Source organism: Nicotiana attenuata, unplaced genomic scaffold (genome assembly GCF_001879085.1).
Source record: "Nicotiana attenuata strain UT unplaced genomic scaffold, NIATTr2, whole genome shotgun sequence".
In the NCBI taxonomy this organism is placed as follows: domain Eukaryota; kingdom Viridiplantae; phylum Streptophyta; class Magnoliopsida; order Solanales; family Solanaceae; genus Nicotiana; species Nicotiana attenuata.
Window position 1 is genome coordinate 549,866 of NW_017670383.1, and position 12,240 is coordinate 562,105.

Sequence of the window (12,240 nt, forward strand, 5' to 3'; positions counted from 1 at the left end):
ATTCCAGCTCCTCCTAGACCTTAGGAGCCCTATTATGCACCTCCAGTATCTAGTGCGCCTCCCGCACGGAGTGCTTTTAGTGGTCAGCCCAGCAGATCTGGCCCGAGCCAGTAACAGCCGCCACGACCCTAGAGCTGGTTTTGAGTGTGGTGACACACGCCATATGGTCAGGGATTGTCCCAGGCTTAGGAGGGGTGCACCTCCACAGACTTCTCAGCCACAACGTGCTCCACAAGGTTCCCAGGATATTATCACAACACCACCTGCCACCCCACCTGCTCAGCCACCTAGAGGTGGACGTCGGGGAGGTAGAGGTCTCCCTATAGGGGGAGGCCAGGGCAGATACTATGCCCTTCCTGCCCGTACAAAAGCTGTTGCTTTCGATTTTGTCATTACAGGATTATTGCGGTCTGTCATAGAGATGCATCAGTTCTATTCGATCCAGGCTCCACTTATTCCTATGTGTCCTCTTATTTTGCCCCGTAGTTGGGCATATCTCAGGATTCTTTGAGTTCCCCTGTTTATGTTTCCACTCATGTGGGAGATATTCTTGTTGTGGACTGCGTTTATCAGTCGTGTTTGATTGCTCTTAGTGGTTTTGAGACCAGAGCTGATTTATTATTGCTCAGCATGGTAGATTTTGATGTTTTTTTGGGCATGGACTGGTTGTCACCCCATTATGCTATTCTTGAATGTCATGCCAAGACCATGACGCTGTCTATGCCAGGTTTACCGCGATTAGAGTGGAGGGGTAGTTTAGATTACACTCCTAGTAGAGTTATTTCATTCCTTAAAGCTCAGTGAATGGTTGAGAAGGGGTGTCACACGTATCTAGCTTATGTGAGATATGTAAGTATTGATACCCCTACAGTTGATTCAGTCCCAGTAGTACGGGAATTCCCTGATGTATTTCCAGCTGATCTTCCGAGCATGCCGCCTGATAGGGATATTGATTTTGGCATTGATTTGTTATCGGACACTCAGCCCATCTCTATTCCTCCTTATCATACGGCTCCTCATGAGTTGAGGGAGTTTAAGGAACAGTTACAGTAATTGCTTGATAAGGGCTTTATTAGCCTAGCGTATCACCCTGGGGTGCTGCTGTCTTGTTTGTGAAGAAAAAGGATGGTTCTATACGTATGTGCATTAATTATCGCTAGTTGAACAAAGTTACGGTGAAGAACCGATATCTTTTGCCTCATATTGATGACCTATTTGATCAGTTACAGGGTGGTCACGTGTTTTCGAAGATTGACTTGCGTTCAGGTTATCATCAGTTGAAGATTCGGGAGCCAGATATCCCGAAGACTGCTTTCAGGACTCGGTATGGTCATTATGAGTTTCTTGTTATGTCATTTGAGTTGACCAACGCTCCAGTAGCATTTATGCATTTGATGCACAATGTATTCCGGCCATATATTGACTTGTTTGTCATTGTCTTTATTGATGACATTCTGGTGTACTCTCGGAGTCGGGAAGATAATGAGCAGCACCTGAGGATAGTGCTTCAGACATTGAGAGAAAAGAAATTATATGCAAAGTTCTCAAAATGTAAGTTCTGGTTGGATTCCGTGGCATTCGTGGGTCATGTGGTATCTAGTGAAAGGATCAAGGTGGATCCGGAGAATGTGGAAGCAGTGTAGAGCTGGCTCAGACCATCCTCAGTTACAGAGATCTGGAGTTTTCTTGGTTTGGTAGGTTATTACCATCTATTTGTTGAAGGATTCTCATCTATTGCAGCACCTATGATTAGGCTGACCCAGAAGGGTGCCCCGTTCCGGTGGATGGAAGAGTGTGAGGAGAGCTTTCAAAAGCTCAAGACAGCTTTGACTACATCCCCAATATTGATATTGCCTATAGGTCCGGGGTCTTGTACAGTCTATTGTGATGCGTCGCGAGTTGGCCTCAGCACGGTGTTGATGCCGGATCGTAGGGTGATTGCCTACGCGTCCAGACAGCTGAAGGTGCATGAAAAGAACTATCTTGTCCACGACCTTGAGTTAGCTGCTATTGTTCATGCCTTGAAGATTTGGAGGTACTATTTGTACGGTGTCCCTTGTGAGATCTATACTGACCACCAGAGTTTGTAGCATTTGTTCAAGCAGAAGGATCTTAATTTGTGTTAGAGGAGGTGGTTAGAGCTGCTTAAGGATTATGATATCACTATTTTGTACCACAAAGGGGAAGGACAATGTGGTGGCCGATGCTTTGATTCGCCGAGCAGAGAGTTTGGCTTATCTACCTGCAGCAGAGAGTCCCATGGTGTTGGATGTTCAGGCCTTAGCAAGTCAGTTTGTGAGATTGGATATTTCTGAGCCTAGTCGAGTATTGGATTGTGTAGACCTTTCGGTCTTCTCTTTATGATAGTATTAGGGAGCGTCAATATGATGACCCCCATCTGCTTATCCTGAAGAACACGGTTCAGCACAGTGATGCTACAGAGGTCACTATTGGGGATGATGGTGCATTGAGGATGCAAGGTAGGCTATGTGTGCCTAATGTTGATGGTTTGCGTGAGTTGATTCTTCGGGAGGCTCACAGATCGTGGTACTCAATTCATCCAAGTGCCGCGAAGATGTATCAGTACTTAAGGCATCATTATTGGTGGCGTAGAATGAAGAAGGACATAGTGTAGTATGTTGCTTGGTGCCTAAATTGGTAGCTGGTGAAGTATGAGCATCAACATCCGGGTGGATTGCTTCAGAAGTTGGAGATTTCGGAATGGAAATGGGAGTGGATCACTATGGTTTTTGTTGTTGGACTCACACGAACCCAGCGGAAGTTCGATGCAGTTTGGGTGATTGTAGATAGGCTGACCAAGTCGGCTTATTTCTTCTGTGATGACTACCTATTCTTCCGAGCAACTGGCTCGAGTTTATATCCGTGAGATTGTCCGACTTCATGGTGTGCCGGTATCTATCATATCTGACCGGGCACGTAGTTTATATCGCGGTTCTAGAGAGCCATACAGCATGAGTTGGGTACTCGTGTGGAGTTGAGCATAGCATTTTACCCCCAGACAGACGAGCAGTCCGAGAGCACTATTCAGATTCATGAGGATATGTTCCGTGCGTGTATGATGGAGTTTGGAGGTTTTTGGGATCAGTTCTTGCCACTTACGGAGTTTGCCTACAACAACAGTTATCAGTCCAGCATTCAGATGGAACCGTATGAGGCTTAGTATGGTAGGCGGTGTAGGTCCCCGATGGGTTGGTTCGAGCCAGGCGAGGCTAGATTATTGGGCACAGACTTGGTTCTAGACGCTTTGGAGAAGGTTAAGGTAATTCAGGATAGACTTCGCAAAGCCCAGTCCAGACAAAAGATTTATGCGGATCGGAAGGTTCGCGATGTTTCATTTATGGTTGGAGAGCGGGTCTTGCTTCAGGTTTCGCCTGTGAAGGGCGTCATGAGATTCAGAAAGAGGGGAAAGTGGAGCCCAAGGTTTATAGTCCCTTTGAGGTGTTGCGATGCGTTGGGGAGGTTGCATACGAGCTTGCCTTACCTCCTAGCCTGGTAGGGGTTCATCCGGTATTTCATGTTTCGATGCTCCCGAGGTATCGGTGATCTGTCTCACGTGTTGGATTATAGTTCAGTCCAGTTGGACAAGGATCTATCTTATGTTGAGGAGCCAGTGGCTATTTTGGACAGCTAGGTTCGAAAGTTGAGGTCAAAGAGCATTGCATCAGTGAAGGTTTAGTGGCTGGGTCAGCTGGTCGAGAAGGCGACTTGGGAGTCCGAGTCGGGCATGCGGAGTAGATATCCCCACTTTTTTACTAGCCCATGTACTTTTCTATGTCCGTTCGAGGACGAACGGTTGTCTTAGAGGTGGAAAATGTGATAACCCGATAGGTCATCTTATGAATTGAAACTAAATTCTTTGTTTCGAGGCCTTATAAAAACCTCATTTATCCCTCCTCGGTTGCGCAGTCCGGGTGTGCTTCCGGAAAGCTTTTGTGTAGAAAGTTGTTAAAAATATGAAATTTTGATTAAAAACTTCATTTGAGTTGACTTCGGTCAACTTTTTTTGTAAGCGAACCCGGATTTATATTTTAACAATCTCGGTGGGTCCGTATTAAAATATGGGCCCTAGGCGTATGCCCGGAATTGGAATCGGAGGTCCCTAGCCCGAGTTATGAATTTTTGTTGGAAATTGATAGTTTGAAAATTTGATGGTTTTTAAGAAAATTCTTAATGTTTGATCTTATTGGTATCGGGTCCGTATTTTGGTTCGGGAGTGTGGTACAGGTTCAATATGATATTTAAGACGTATCTGTGAAATTTGTTGAGAAATGGAGTTGGTTTGACGTGATTCGGACGTCCGGTTGAGAAAATAGAATGTCAAAGTGTCTTTGAGAATTTCATTTGATTTGGTGCTAATTCATGGTTCTAGGTGTTATTTTGGTTATTTGATCGTGCGAGCAAGTTTATATGATGTTTTAAGACTTGTGTGCATGTTTGGTTTGGAGCCCCGAGGGCTCGGGTGAGTTTCGGAGAGGCTACAAAGTGTTTTGGACTTAGGAATCATAGCTGGTGTGCTTCAGATATGCAGACTTCGCATTTGCGAGGTCTGGCTCGCAAGCCTCGCATTTACGAAGAATCATCGCATTTGCGAGCCTCGCATTGGTGAAGAATCATCGCATTTCCGCAGTGAGGCTGGGAGGGGACCTTCACAATTACGAAGCTCAAGATCGCAATTGCGATCAGCATTGGCCGCATTATAATTGTTCACATTTGCGATGTTAGCAGGCCCATGAATGTCTTCGCATTTGCAAACCCCTGATCGCAAATGCGATACCTGCAACTCGTCAAAATGATTTTGAACTGGATTTTTTATTCATTCTTCAAAATTTCAAAACCTAGAACTCAAGAGGCGATTTTCCAAAGACTCCTTCTTCCCAAATCATAGGTAAGTGATTCTTAACTAGTTTCCTTCAATCTTTCACTTCATTTTACAAGATTTCAACCTAGAATCTAAGGTTTTCATGGTGGAATTGGGGATTTTTGGGTAGAAATTAGGGATTTCGATATTTGGGGATTTAGACCTCAAATTGAGGTCGCATTTCAAAACCAATTGTATATCCGGACTCGGGGGTGAATGGGTAATCGAGTTTTGGTCCGAATATCGGGTTTGGACCAAGCGAGCCCGGGTGTTGACTATTGTTGTCTTTTTCAATAGTGACCTAAATTGAGTCCTTGTTTTCGTGGGTCATTACTAAGGATTATTTTGAATCGTTTGCTTGGTAATTTGCTAGATATTTTTGGTTCGGAGGCGTGTTTGAAAGGCAAAGTTGTAATTGAGCTTTGAGTGGCCTTCAGTCTAGGTAAGTGGCTTGCCTAACCTTGTGTGGGGGAGCTCCCCTTAGGATTTGGTACTATTTGATATATGAATGCCGTGTACGTGAGGTGACGAGTGCGTACACGGGCTATTTGTTGAAAAACCAAGTTTTCATTAAGCAAATATCTGTTTTCCTTTAATTGAGAAATACTAGTATATGTAACTATCCTGTCTAGCATGCCTACGTGTCTTAACTGTCTTAACTGCCTTAACTGTCTACCTGAACTCTGTGCAGCATATTTAGTGCAAAATTTCCTGTCTTCTTTTATATGAACTTAATCTAAATTGTAAAATTCCTTGTTGAAACTGTGGTTTATGTTGATTGAGTTGTATGTTTACTTTGGGACTACGAAACGGTATTCCGGGAGATCCCCCTGCACGTTTATGTTTGGGACTACGGGACGGTATCCCGGGAGATTCCCTTGTACTGGATATTTACTTTGGGTGTACGGAATGGTATTCCGGGAGATCCCCCTGCACATTTAGTTTGGGACTACGGGACGGTATCCGGGAGATCCTCTGTACATTTACGTTTGGGACTACAGGACGGTATCCCGGGAGATCCGCTGTTGCTATCTTTGTGTACTGAGTTGTTGTTTTTCTATGATTTCATTCTTGTTGCCCGTTAGTATTTCTCTTTACTGTGATATTTCATACTGTATTATCTTATTATTCATATATACCACTAGGGCCCTGACCTGATCTCGTCACTACTCGACCGAGGTTAGGCTTGGCACTTACTGGATACCGCTGTGGTGTACTCATGTCTTTTCCTGCACATGTTTTTTGTGTGCAGATCCAGGTATATCTTCCCGGTCATATTTCCAGTGAGGCGAGGCGATTTTAGAGACTTCGAGGTATATCTGCCGCGTACGCACACCTAGGAGTCCCTCTCTACTCTTCCTTAAGTTAAAGACTTTCTTGTATTTTTTCGTTGATAGTTTTTGGAGTTTGGTAACGTTATTTACTTCTATAAGCTCGAGACTCATGATATTCCGATTTTTGGGAGCATTTATGTTCAGTTCGAGAGTGCTTATTGTATATGTCGAGCGGCATCTAAACTTCTTAATTAAATTTATCTGTTAAATAGTTATTTTTCATGTATTCATTTCATTTTCGCAAAAAATGTTACTAGGTGCCGACACGACGGTTCACGGAGGGAGAACTTGGGTCGTGACAAGCATATAGCCTAAACATATAAATTACAGCTCAAGTGCTCTAACACATGGAGTATGGTAAAAGTGCTTAGTTAAGGTAGCTACAAGGTTTCATGAAATCGACCAATTCATAATTTACACGGTGCACGCCCACACGCCTGTCTCCTAGAATGCTTGTCACCTCAACATCAATCGCATAACACGGAATTAGGGGTTTCGTACCCTCAAAACCAAGTTTAGAAGTGTTACTTACCTCAAACCGCGCAAATCTCTACTCCAACCCGCCCTTGCCTCGCGAAACGGCCTCCAAATGCCTCGAATCTAGCCATAAACAATTCGATACGATCAACTCAAGCTATAGAAATCAATTCAATATAAAAATGCTAAGTTTTAAATCAAAAGTCAACTCAAAAGTCGGCCCCCGGGCCCACATCTCAGAATCGGGGAAAAGTCATAAATCCGAACACCCGTTCAACCACAAGTCCATCCATACCAAAATTACTCAAATCCGATACTAAAATCTTGATCAAAACCTCAAAATTCGGCATAAGAACTTTCCTTCATTTTCCCCAATTTTCCACCCTAAATTACTAATTTAATGATGAAATTAAAGACATAACATGGAATTTAACCAAAACTAAGTAAGAATCACTTACCAATCACCCACTTGAAAATCTCTCCAAGAATAACCTCCCACCGAGCTCCCAATATCAAATTGTGAAAATGAACTCAAACCCTCGTTTTGAAATATTTAAGTTTTTGCCCAGTCGTTCTTCTACCCAATCGCGGCAAATCCCAAGCGTTCGCGAAGCACAAAAATTCTGCTCCCATGAAATTAGCCTTTCGGGAACGTGAGTCTTCCACGCGAACGCAAACCTCTTCTTCATCAGACCTACGCGATCGTGTCCTTCCTCACGCGATCGCAAAGAACAATGGGTGAACTCCATTGCTGTTTCATTACTTCTGTGTGAACACAGTCCGTACCACGCGTTCACGATGCTCACACTCTCCCTCTTTCGATATCGCGTGCCACTACGGACGGTTGCATAGAAAAAATTCCCAAGATCCCCCTATTAGCCTTTGCGATCTCCGACCTTCTCACGCTATCGCGGACAAGGAAAACAGATACAAACACTAGAAAACTTCAGCATATCCCCAAGTCCAAAAATTGATCTGTTAATAATTCGGAACTCACCCGAGGCCCCCAGGTCCTCAACTAAACATACCATCAAGTCCCAAAACATCATACGAACTTAGTTGAGCCATCAAATCACTTCAAACAACACTAAAACCACGAATCGCCATCGATTCAAGCCTATAGAATTTTTTAACATCTAACTTCTACATTCGATGCCGAAGCCTATCAAAGAATGTCCGATTGACCCCAAATTTTGCACACAAGTCATAAATGACACCATGGACCTACTCCAACTCCCAGAACTCCAATCAGATCCAGGTAACCACAAAATACACTCTTGGTCAAACTTCCAAATTTCCAACTTTCGCCATTTCAAATTCTACTACAGACCTCCAAATCGCAATCCGAACACGCTCCTAAGTCCAAAATCACCCAACGAGCTAACGAAACCATCAAAACTCCATTCCGGAGTCGTTTATACATAAGTCAACATCCGGTCAACTGCTTTGACTTGAGCTTCCATCCTTGAGACTATAGAGCCCGTTTGGACATAAGAAAATTTTCCTTTTTTTCAAAAAAAAATTTATTTTTTTTCGAAATCAACGTTTGTTCATAAAATTTCCCATTTTCACTTGAAGATGCATTTAGGAATTTTTCGAAAATTTAAAAAACTCCAAATAGCCATTTTTCAAAATTTTCACTCAGATCACTCACAAAATTTCAAAAACAACCCAAAATTATATTCATGTCGAAACACAACTCTAAATTTGAAATATCATTTTTACTTGAAAATTATTCTCACTTTTTTTTGAAATATTACAATTCTTATGTCCAAACGCCCACGAAGTGTCTCAACTCATCCGAAACCTCGCTGGTCCCGAACCTACTACCCCGACCTGTCACCTAACAACTACAAAGCATAAAAGGCGCAGTAAAAGGGGGAACGAGCCTACAACTCTCAAAATAATTGGCCGGGTCGTTACAATTTGTTCACACTGTCGCTCTTTTTTTGGGTTGTTGTTGTTGTTGTCGCTCCTTTTTTGGTTGTTGGTCAATCGATTTATCCAATCATGGAGTAACATTTTTTTATTTATTAACTAGTAATAATATTGCATGCCATGATAGTTCTAGAATACATAGTTACTAATATGTCTATCTCTAAAACCTCTGAGACAAACGAAGGAAGAACTACAAAAAAAAGTGTACATAATTGAAGTTTCGTGCAAACTACTTCCAGATTAAGCTAACTTGTCTGTCACTTTATTAGTTCAATTTGCCCTAGGTAGTTGTGCTCAATTAGCAGGACGCTAAATAGGCTGAGTCAAGACTTGCATTCATGAATAATGTTAGAATAATGTAGATTGTTTGTTTTGATAAGATTGATTACCTCTTTGGAGTCGACTATATTAATTTCCAATTTTTTTTCTCTGTACTAAACAACTAATTTAATTTTAGACAATGAAGCAGTGCTAAAGTGTGGTCTGAACTGGGACCTCCCCCTCATGGTTAGTCTGAGGCACCGCCATGGGTGCTGTTGTTGCTCGTGCTCTAGGATGAGCTCTGCCTATGCCTCGGCCTCGCCCCCGGCCCCTACCTGGTCCCCTTCCCCCGGTAGTGGCTGCAACAGGGGGCTCTGGCTCCTGCCCGGCTGTATTGTGCGAGTTCTCACCATCAGTGAGAGAACAAGAGTAGAATGGTTCAAATAATGAAAATAAACCGCACGATAGAAAAAGAAAGAAGTGAAATTTTCCTAAAGCCCTATAGCCTCTGAATGATAAGTACAGACTCTCCGTACCGATTCTTCATACTCTACCAAGCTTGCTCATGACTCGGGAGACCTAGGCAACCTAGTGCTTTGATGCTAACTTGTCACGATCGACAATTCCCACCCTCAAGACTGTGATGGCACCTAGTATTTTACTTGCTAGGAAAACCAACATTAGCTATAATTATTAATTATTTTTAACAATTCAAATCAAATGATAACAATGAAACCGAATAGTCTGAAACAGGGATACACTAATTAACGTCGTAATCCAAATACAATCTCAGAAACAGGTGTCACGAATAATGAGTGTCTACAACACTACAGATAGTAGTCTGAATAAAACATAACCGTATGAATAAAAATAGAAAGTTAAGATGACATAGAAAGGACTTCAGGGCTGCGGACACCGAGCAACTATACCTCAAGTCTCCACTGATAGCTAGATCTGAGGAATCTCACTTAGCGTAGCTGGGACCAACTCTGATATCTGCAAAAGAAGGGCAGAATATAGTATGAGTACAACCGACCCCATGAACTCTGTAAGTGTCGAGTCTAACCACGACGAAGTAGTGACCAGGCTAAGGCATGTCACTTACAATAACATGTACGCAATAATAATAATAATAATAATAATAGTAATAATAATAATAATAATAATAATAATAATAATAATAATAATAATAATAATAATAATAAAGATAATAATAATAATAATAATAATAATAATAATAATAATAATAATAATTGTCACACCCCTTTTTACCTCACTAACGCTCTTAAAAATAATAAAAGGATTTGTAAAGCTCAAAAGGTTCTCAAAATTGAAAGTGACAAAAAGATTGCGTTTTGAAGGATTTTCAGAGTCGCCACCTGACATTTGATTTCGGTGTGTCAAGCCACCGCTTTTAGAAATAATTTTTACCTTTAAAACACTTTTGACTCCCAAAACTAAGTCTGCACCAGGGATTCGGGTAAGGGGGTTGATTTGACTCGGGGAGAAGGTGTTAAGCACTCCCCAAGTCCCGTGAAAGTCACGGTTGTGTACTCGATCTTGTTGGCTTTTAAAATATTCAAATTGAGGTAAAATCACAGAAAAGGAAAATAAACATCCAAAAGGTTCGAGGTCGTCCCCACCTAAATAAAAAAATAAAAGGAAAGGAAAATACTAATAGTCTATATTATGCTCACTCCACAATGATGCAATGGCCTCCATTTACATTCAATACGGGGCATACTCGGATAAAAATATATACAAAGTCTACGGGGCATTCCCCCGAATACGAATTATTTGGAACGACCTTTCGCCTCAAATAAGATAAAAGACAAAGACCTATAGTTTGCCTACCCGAGTGTGGTCGGCCTAAACATGCTCCTAGCGACTAAAAATAATAAGAATAAAATAAAATGATATTATGTTTGATTCACAGTTTATGACCAAAAGCCAATCCCGACCAAACCCTTCAAAGCGTCTCCATTTCCATTCAAAATTCATTCATGTCTTCATTCTCAAATGTATAGAACAGCTGTAACTAATTTCAAATCATAACATATTAATTCAACCATTCAGAGATCAAATTAAACAAAGTGACAGTGAAGCTAACCAAGAATTAAAATCATTGCAGGTTTAAACTCACGGAAACACAAAGTGTATCAACGGATTAATAAACGGGATGAAAAGAGATGGACCTGAAAATTGATCTTGCAATTAATATAATTTTTGGCAGTCCGCGGACAGAATAATGTAGCTACAAATGGGGTTTAAAATAGCAAATCCAAATCGAACGAAACCGACGGACCGCACCTCGGACGACAACACCGACAATCGAACACCCGTTTCGACTACACTCCATTTCGAAAACCGAAACCAAAAGAACAGCCTCATTTTCAGTATGTGTTTCGAGTTTGAAATCAAAAACAAAGTTAAAATCAGCTGAAAATTAAAATAAAGTCAGAATCAAAAGCCAAAACCCCCATTTTTCTTTAATTAATTTTTGCAAAGATTTTTTTTCGTCTGTTCTTATGTGTGTGTAGTCAGCGTCGCCGGTGGCTGCTGATCCGCCAGATTCCGGCATCTGGCAAAGAGACGAGGGGTGGTTGCTGCTTTTCAGGTCTTAGGAGATCCTGATGGGGCTGTGAGGGACGATAGAGGTGGAGGAAGAAGTCTGGTCGCTGGTGTCCTTTTGGAGTAGGGAGATGGGGGTGGGCGGCTCTCAGCTTTTGTGTGTGTTCAAGGTGAAGAAGAAGCGGTGATGGGGGGTCAGAGAAGTTCGCTGATGGCTGGTTAGTGTTGAAGGGGTCGCCGGTGGCGGACTTGTGAGGTGAAGGGAGGTTGGCGGCTGTTTTGTGTGTATGGAGAAGGGTGAAGGGAGCGACGACGATGGTGGTAAGTGATGGTGAAGGGAGCGGCGGTGGCAGCTGTTCTTAGGGGTTCTAGGGTTAATTCAGTGTCCTAAGGGTGAGGAAGAAGAAAAAGGTCTTAGGTTAGGGGTCTTGAAGGGTAAGGTTAAATTTGGGCCTTGACCGAATTGGGCCTTCTCTTGGTCGAAATTGTGGTTGAATTTTGGCCAAAATTCTCTTGAATTAGTTCAAAATTGGGCTTAGAAAGCTGAAAATTCAATTTGTTTGTTTTTAAAAGTAATATGTGTCACACCTCCTTTTTCACTACACCCGCAAGGGCGTAAAGGAGTTTTTCCAAATAAAGGACAATCGGGACGGGATTCATTATTTATTAAGGTTCAGAGTCGCCACTTGGGAGATTAATGGTGTCCCAAGTCACCGGTTGAGTCCCGATCCGAGGAAAATATGACTCTGTTTAACAGTCCGCTATCCAGAAATCCGAGTA